A 9305-nucleotide genomic window follows, 5' to 3' on the forward strand; every position below is an offset into this window, starting at 1 on the left:
ATTATTATTATTATTTTTAAATCTAAGATTTATTGCGAGATAATCTGCTAAGTTTTCGAAATACCCCCCAGTAATGCATTTCTAGAATTGGGCCTTGCATGAGATTTGAAGGTAGCATAATGGAGAATACGCAATTTTCCATTAATTTTCGTGATTTTTAACATCTATTAAAGAATTCTACTGACATTAAGCCCAAAAAAGATATATATTTATAACTTACCAATCAGACGCCACCAGCACAAACAGAACAAAACAAACACGTGAAACATTTTCTTCAATTGTTCAGTGAGAAGTGTGCAAAAAGTTAATAACATATGCCATCTCACAATTGTGACATCTTCTCAGCTCATTTTCAGAGTCAAACTGAAACCTGCTGTGGTCGGTTCTCTTGAGAAATGAAGAGTGTGTGTTCTTGTACATGCGCTTTTAACTGTAGGTGAAGGGTCTTCTTCCTGTCCTGCTTTTATTGAACTGCACAGTTGATTCTGTCAAAAAACAGATTTACAGTGCAATAAGAAACAATTAATAAACAGTCAAATCAGTGTAAGCGGTTAAACTAGACTCTTACCTATCATGTGTCATTGACAGCATACACAGATTGACAGCTCAACAATATGCTAAATAATATACCAGACGTTTTGTTGGCTACTACTGTAGCTTTAAGCGGTTTTGATAAAACATTGAGTTCAAACCCATTAGGGCATTTTTAGGGCCGTGATGTTGGGCCAGAAAACTCGTGTTGTACTTGTGCTACACTCGATTGTACACTTGCTGCGACAAAAACCAGCACGACAGATGCTCAACAATGGCCCGACATCACAGCCCTAAAAATAATGGTAAGCAAGTGCTGATGTGGTTACAGTTTATATATCTGCAGTCCTAGTTTCAGTTTCCCTTTTTGAATGATGAATATTGACTATTGATACCGGCTGATATAGACTGTTATTTCCTTACATGCAGGCACATGCGTGTTGACAGTCACCTGTAGTCCTTATGGTGTTCAAGCAAAGCTTTTTGGCTGAGATGCAGTTGACACAAAATGACAACACAGTCAATGCTAGTTCTTTGATATCCACTTGGTGTGCCACGGGCTTTAAAGAACATTATTCATTAATAAGTTAAAAAAATACATAGAATGTCTAATTAATTAACAAATGTACACAAATGCTTGGTCCGAACTCTTACACAGCTTTCCACAAAGCTGGCTATCATTCCTTTTTTGAAGCAGTTGTGTCACTTTTCACTCTGTGTTAGGGTAGGGACACATCAAACCGACGCCAAAAATCTAGCCTTAAGGAAAACCGACTGTGGCGTTGCCTCGCATTGTCTCACATCAACTGCATCAGGGGAAAAAAATAAAAAATTGCACTAGAACACACCGGACAGACTACAGCCGATGACCAGCTAGCATGTATGCTCTGCGCTTGCTTGAGAAAATATAACTCTCCCATACCAGCAGGTGGCAGTAGTCTGTTTTCGGCATTTAAACAGGGAAACCGGGAGAACTAGAACTGTGGATATACTGGCCCTGCGTTCCATTCGGAAGGGCTCATCCCTATGCCCTAATCCCTTTATAGGGTTTACCCTCCGGAGTGAGAGCTTTGAAGGGGTGAAGGGTGTAGGGGACCAAACAACTGTTTCTTGAAGTGCCCTTCTGCGTCATCATCACGTGCCCACACGGAGGTGCCGTCATCATGCAGAGAATCTGCGCAAAGGATCATTGGAGCCCGAAGTGTCCATCAGTTGGACAATCCTTCATTCCAAAGGGCCCTTTGAAGTGGCCAATTTTGAGCTCTTCAGTTTGGAACGACCCTTCAATATGGCGGCCATGATTGTTTTCACTCCGAAGTGCCCTTCGGAGGGCGATATAATTCCGTTTGGAACGCACCAAAAATAAGCACTTTTTTCTGTCATTTCTGCTGAATCGCAAATGGCACTGGCATTGTCAGCCCTTGATCTTCTTCCTATTGATTTAGAAAGAAAGACATGGATAGAATGAAAAGAAGTATCTTTGCATTCCCTTTTTACTCATCTTTGGTTTGCTTTCGTCATTTCTGTTTTTTCTTATGCACTCATTTGCTAAACTTAATAGCCAATCTGAGTTCTCTTTTTTTGCAGACGATGTAACATGCTGAAAAAAATGCTGATGGCATCCGACTAGAGCCAACAGTGCGGAACACACCGAAAAACCAATGCTGACTGATGCTTAAAAACCACCCTACATTGTCTGACGGCCGACTGTCTGTATGCTGCATAGGATTGAAGCGCCCTTGTTGCCCGTTTCATCGTAATACCACATTCTCTTTGACATGTTCTTGACCTGAAGGTCTAAATGCAGTGACTTTTGTCTTGCACTTCTGTAACTGAAGTTGAATGTATTTTCCAATGTACGAGATCAGTCATTGTCTTGTAATGGCTAAACACCCTCTGGCTCCGCCTGCTACAGTAGCCATGCCCCAAACTCATGCTATTGGTTATGGAAAGTGATTGACACATCTGAGCGGACACTCTCAAAGGTGCTCGATGTTAACATAGTAATCAACGAACAATAAACTTGGTTAAGATCAGGGGTGCCCAAACTCAGTCCTGGAGGGCCAGTGTCCTGCAGAGTTTAGCTCCAACTTGCCTCAACACACCTGCCTTTAAGTTTCTAGTATGCCTAGTGAGAGCTTGATTATCTGGTTCAAGTGTGTTTAATTGGGGTTGGAGCTAAACTCTTCTGGACACCGGCCCTCCAGGACCGAGTTTGGACACCCCTGGTTAAGATAATGTATTTTAGCATAAAAAAACTTCACCTTTAAGAAATAGTAAAGATGTTATGGTACTGAATTAATTCCTACCGGTACTGGTAATGTTACATCTTTATTGTGTTACTATCCTGATGTTTTTCTGGTCCACATTTCTCGTGTTTTGGATAACGAAATAGCAATTTGTATTTACTAATGATCACAACCCCCCCCTTCACTATATTTGCTGTTTTCATTTGCAATTTTGTACGCAGTGTGCAGCCAGTGTGCAACAATATCCAAAGCGTAGAATGAGAACGAGATTGACATTGAATATCGTTTCTGCTGCTGTTTTTCCAGACTTGTTCCTGGTTGCATATGCTTGAACATAGCATACTACAACCTATCTACTGATATAATCCTGCCTAGCTTTTGTTCCCTTATTTGCATTTTCCATTTAACAGGTGGCGGTTGTCTTGTTTTGTGTGTTCTCTCTTTGTGTGTATTTAGGGTGGAGTCAAGCGGCACGTGCTGATAGCTTACATGTGATGAATCGACTGATACGAAGGCTCTTCTTTCCCAGTGTGAGGCGATTTTTTTTTTCCTGATTCGGTGTTGTTTGCTTAATTCGATAATGTAATACCATAATAAATATCTACTTTTGGGTTAATTTAATTTGCTTGTGGCCCTGAGCCAGGTTTGTTTGTAACTGTATGGGAATTTACAGTTAAACCCAAGGACCAGGTACAGTATGATGAACAAAGACCAGGATTCAGAGATGCGATCAATTAAAGAAGTCAGCTTCAGCACTCTCGATGGAGTTCGTAGGCCGCTCTGCGTTCATGCTCAAAACATCAGCAATTATACTCTTAACAGAGGTCACTGATTACGTCAATGCATATAGGTACGGAGGATTCTGATTGGTTGAAACATAGATAAACTTAGAAAATCTCCACACATGGACGTAAATTCGAAGCATATCTTCTAGTGATTATTTAGGTGACAAGTGATCAGAGGTCAGACTCCAGGTATATCTGATACCCCGGACATCAGGGTGAGGGCAGATGATGGTTTCCTCCTAGAGCGCTCTCTCTGCATCTAGCTGCAAAGACAGACACTCGCACACATACGCAGAGAACACTTATCTGTACTTCAAGGTTGCCTGGCTCAGCTCTGAACTTTATCAATGAATGGTCAGAAACAATGAGAGCAGCTCCCCAAAGAAAAGGAGAAACCATGAAAACGTATTCAACTTTTTTTTGTTCTGGCCATAATTGGTCACATAAATGGGAGGCCAATGACCATTTTGATGTATTTTAGGTGTCTATCTACTAATGTATAGTAACTTCATTCAATATTAATAACTTGATTGTTACTTTGATTAACAATTATTCAAGCAGAAACAAATATATATATATTATTATTATTATTTTTTTTTTATTATTATTTTATTATATTTTTTTTTGTTATGAAAGCTACAATGGCTCCAGGATTCCACTCCTTCATAACGGTACTCAAAGCCAACTTGATTCCTCTCCAAGCGATGATAAATATGAGTTCAAGTAGTTCTACAGCTTTTCATTGGAGTCCTCTCATGGGATACATGCTTTTTTAAAATTTATTTGGACCAAATGTTCAAAAAGAACCTCTCTGTCATTTACTGGGACCTGTAACACTTTTTGTTTGTTTGTTTGGTATTTTTATTATTATTATTTGTTTTTATGTTTTTATTTGATGTATTTGCATTTCTATATTTATATTTTTGCATTTGTATAATTATTTTCATTATTTTATTTGTATTTGTTTTATGTAGTTTTCCCCCTATTTATTTATTTGTTTATTTGCTTGCTTGCTTGATTTATTACGTGTGCGTGTGTGTGTGCGTGTGCGTGTGTGTGTGTTTGTGGAGTGACATTTCTATTGCCATGCCATGCCTAATACAGTCAAAACATGTACCAGCAGGTGCTAATGGGACAAAAGATGATGCTCTGTCTTTTTTCTCTGGACTCTGCTGATGGCTTTGCATGAGCATAAAAACGTTCACTACTTCATCGCTCTACCTTCCATGGGGAGGCTCCGATGTCACTTTCCCTTGAACTAGCAATAAATTCACATCGCCACTAAAGCAGAAGAACAGAGCACTTTTATGAATCTGAATCCGGATTAATTTTCTTAAGGGAAAAGTGGTGAAAATGAAGCCTCTCTTTAATTTGCTTGCCGTCATCTTGTTTTTACTCCACAATGGTAAGACCTTTATTTGTTACAGTCTATTTTCCGCTGTTCCACAGATATCTTTTTGAGACCCGTGAAGGGCTTTACAGGTCAGACGAAGTCTGAGCATTGAAACATACGCAGCTAAGATCAGTCAATACACTCTGCTCCTTTTTTTATCTTCATCACTTTGTTTCCTGCTTCTGCTCTTCACTGTTTACTCAGTCAACTTCTTGGCTCATAGAAGACTGTTATTACAGTTTGCAGTACTAGACAAGACTTGCTGTTAACAGGTTTTGGGTATTTGACAGTTTTGCTGACTAGTTGTTCTGTTACCACACAAAACAGATATTTTCTGACAGGATCTGCATGGCGTCTGGGGCTGGATCTGATATTTCTGGTGTGGAGGCATGATCTAGTAGTGTGTATTGTGTATTGTTTAAGATCATCTATGAGAATCGTGTATGTTTGTCTGATGAGTGAATGTGTGAATCAGTGATGTTCTTCTGCTGTTTGTTTGCACGTGTTTTGAATCCAGGCATATTTCTCTACTCAAAATCTTTGAGAAGTGTAGGGGGAAAAAAGTAATTTTCTCAGCACTATTGTATATTTCGCTTGGCTTATGCTAACTGTTTGTTCTGCAGGTGTGTCTGGTGTTGATACAGTGTCTGTGAAGGAGGGAGATTCAGTTTTTAATAAAGCAACATGTGTGTTTATTATGATGCAAAAACTCAATTGTAATAATTAAATGTAATATACAGACACTGACGCATGTGCAACAACAATGACGTGCGTAGAGCTGATCTACTGTCTTAACATAATATAACTGGTTGGTTTCTATTAATGCTCCATGACTCTATCACCTCAGGGGGTCCATGCTCTAAAAACCTGAAGGCCTCTGCAATACATTATTAAACAGCTTATTCTGATTTTAAACTAAAGTCCTATTCAAACTAGGACAATAACTATAATGACAGCAATATAAGTGTCCACAGCAACACACAATATCATTCTGTCTATTAAAAGATAGCTGCAGTTTTTCACAAGAAGCTGCAGTTGAGTTCAGATGAAGTTGGCAGTGAATAATCATCCAACTCTGACCAGCTTCTGTTATAATCTGTTGAAATAACAAACAAAATGATCCTCCAGCAGCTGTTGGTTTGTGTTTCAGGTGTGTCTGCTACTGAACGAACTCAAATCAGACATGTGATAGACGGAGAATCTGTCACTTTAGAATCCGGTGAAACAAAAATCAAATATTATTTAATGACGTGGTACTATAATTACACTCACATCGCTGGGATCAGTAGAAGTAAAAGTAAGATCTGTACAGATGATCAGTGTAAAGAGAGATTCAGAGACCGACTGAAGCTGGATCATCAGACTGGATCTCTGACCATCACAAATATCAGAACCACAGACGCTGGACTTTATACACTACAGATCAACATCAGCAAGAGTAGTTTTTGTGTCACCAGAGTGAAGAGATTCAACGTCACTGTCTTTTGTGAGTATCCTGTGAACATCGTTTCCTGTCCACTCTCAGAGCTCTGATGCAGTTTTTAACTGCTCTTGCTAAAAACAACAGAGGCTGCTATTTATTGGTTAAATCAGTATCATGATCAAATTAGAAAGTTGTAAATATCAATCCAAAATATTCTTAAACGCTGAATGGATTATCATTCACGCTGTAGTAATACTAACCGACTGTCTTCAGTTCCTGCAGTGGGGATATGTGTTATCGTTGTTTTTCTGCTGGTGAGTGCGACTGTAACTGCTGGTGTGATTTACTGTCGCCAAAAGAAATATAAACCGCAAATAAAGAAAATGTAAGTATCACACACAACTCATTTAACAAGATATATGACTCTCTGTTCATCAATCCTCCTCATTACTTTGACCATTTGTGAATCTGTGTTTTGATACAGGAGAATGATGTTAACATCTCGCCACCGAATCCGAAAGACATTGCTTAAGGGACTTGGTATGACATTAAATCAGACTCAGGACGAGGCTGCTTATAAAATAATATAATGTAATTTATCATTTTGATACTTTCATTGAAAGAGACATTATTAGGGAATGATGGAGAGAAGAGGAGCTGAAACGGCACTATTTAGAGAATCGACCATGACTCATTTATAGCTGTTTTGTGTATTAATGTGGCCTTAAAAAATCAGGTGAAACACTTTGCTGAGAGTATTTATGATGTTCAGTGCCTGTAACTAGACACAATATTGTTATGCTGGTGTTAAAGCTGAAAAATACTGAATGTGTGTCAGGAGGAATGTTATAGCAAAATGTACTCACAAATGTGTGTATACTTGCTAAAAACGGTTGTGAACATCTGTAGCATTTTATGAGGTCCCAATTAGTTCTTTGATTTTATTTGTTTGCATGTGAGGAGGAAAGACCTGTTGTGTCATTTGCCTTACCTCATGTCTCTTTTGGTTTTATTGTGTTAAGCTGGGATTTTCTATAAACTGTTATAGAATATAGCTGTTATGGGCAGAATATTTTTAGAAATGTTCCTTTCTGTGTTCCTTACCTTTACACCAGCCAAGGGAAAAAGTGTTTTGAAGTAAAACCAACAGAGACACTATTTTCTTTTCTGAGACAAATGAATCTGAAAAAATCTGTTGTATGTTTGTAATATTATTAAAAATATGACTCACTCATGACAGGAGGAATCTGTGTGTCTCTAAAATATGTTTGTGTGTTATTAGAAATAACAGAATCAGATTTCAACACTGATGCACTGCTTTCACTAGCAGCTTAACTATGGTCGTTGCATCCTGTGACATATTGTTATATGATGATCTGTGGGAAACTATATTTGTTTTTGGTGTCGGTGTTATTTCCCTCTATATTGTTCTGTCTTCCTTCCTGCCGCTGAGGATATGGGGGGATTTTTGGACACAGATAAGGTTAACCGAGGCCGATCGGAACGAAACTCACCAAGCCAGTTTGACTGATGGACCTAGAGGCCTGTGAGAAATTTGAAAGAAATTGGCTACCTGGGGGCCATCATGTTTTTCAGGTGAGTAAATGAGTATATAGGCCAGGGCTGTCCAAACTCGGTCTTGGAGGGCCAGTGTCCTGCAGAGTTTAGCTATAACTTGCCTCAACACACCTGACTGGAAGTTTCAATGCCTAGTAAGAGCTTGATTAGCTGGTTCAGGTGCGCTCTAAAAAATGCTGGGTTAAATACAACCCAGTGCTGGGTAAAATAGGGACAAACCCAGCAATTGGGTTGTTCTGACCCAAACATTTAACCCAACCGCTGGGTAAAAACAAACCAATTGCTGGGTTTTTCCCTATTTTACCCAGCACTGGGTTGTATTTAACCCAGCATTTTTTAGAGTGTGTGTTTAATTAGGGTTGAAGCTAAACTCTGCAGGACACCGGTCCTCTAGGACCGAATTTGGACAGCCCTGATATAGGCCTATTACACTTTTTTTTTCCACACATGCTTGCAATATTAATACCATATGATGGATATTCTCATTCTGAACAACTTTGGTTCTACACTCTAATAAATGCTGGGTTAAATAAAACCCAGTGCTGGGTAAAATAGTGACAAACCTAGCAATTGGGTTGTTTTGACCCAGCGGTTGGGTTACTGCCCAGAAGGTTGGGTTAAACATTTAACCCAACAGCTGGGTCAAAACAGCCCAATTGCTGGGTTTGTCCCTATTTTACCCAGCACTGGGTTGTATTTAACCCAGCATTTTTAGAGTGTAGGATCACTGCTGTCAATAGAAAAGTTCATCAAATATTGGAGATTGTTTGAAAATATTACTTTAGTGAAGTATTCAACCTCTATAAAATGACTGCAGCACAATTCTCTAGGCTGTGTAGGTCGATAATAAAGAAAATGTTGAACTTTGGCGTTTGGACAGCTATAACAGGGTCATTTGGAAAATGAGTGTGATCAAGTGTACCCAAAAGCTCACTAATCCTAAATGAAAACTCAAAGCTTCGCAACGTTAGGTGAGCACAGGCCACATATGATTCTAAAGAAGCAACAAGTTTTATGGAGATCAGACAATAGGTGGCTCAATAACTGTTAAAAAGCTTTTAAAAAACATATTTTCTTAGTAAATTGCCTTTATTGGCTGTAAATGGTCGATCCCATGATTATTTATTTATTTGGTTACAAGCTTGTTAAATAAATCATAGGCTACTTGTGCTTGAAACCTGCATTGCTGCTTGCATAAATAAAATGTCAAAATGTATGTAAGTGAAATAATGTTCATTCAGTGTAACACTGTAAAAAAATGACTTATTCTGACCTGTACTTACTAAAATACATAAAATAATAAGTGATTATACTACATTTTATTGCATTTTAAAATTTATATATAT

The 9305-nt window shown here is 38.6% G+C and overlaps 1 pseudogene; it reads left to right on the plus strand.

Annotated features, from left to right (window-relative positions):
- The window catches only part of LOC107567531 (uncharacterized), a 105083-nt pseudogene that overhangs the window by 18036 nt on the left and 77742 nt on the right, over positions 1 to 9305 (plus strand).

This window comes from Sinocyclocheilus grahami, unplaced genomic scaffold, assembly GCF_001515645.1.
Source record: "Sinocyclocheilus grahami isolate Dianchi unplaced genomic scaffold, SAMN03320097.WGS_v1.1 scaffold1166.1, whole genome shotgun sequence".
NCBI lineage: Eukaryota > Metazoa > Chordata > Actinopteri > Cypriniformes > Cyprinidae > Sinocyclocheilus > Sinocyclocheilus grahami.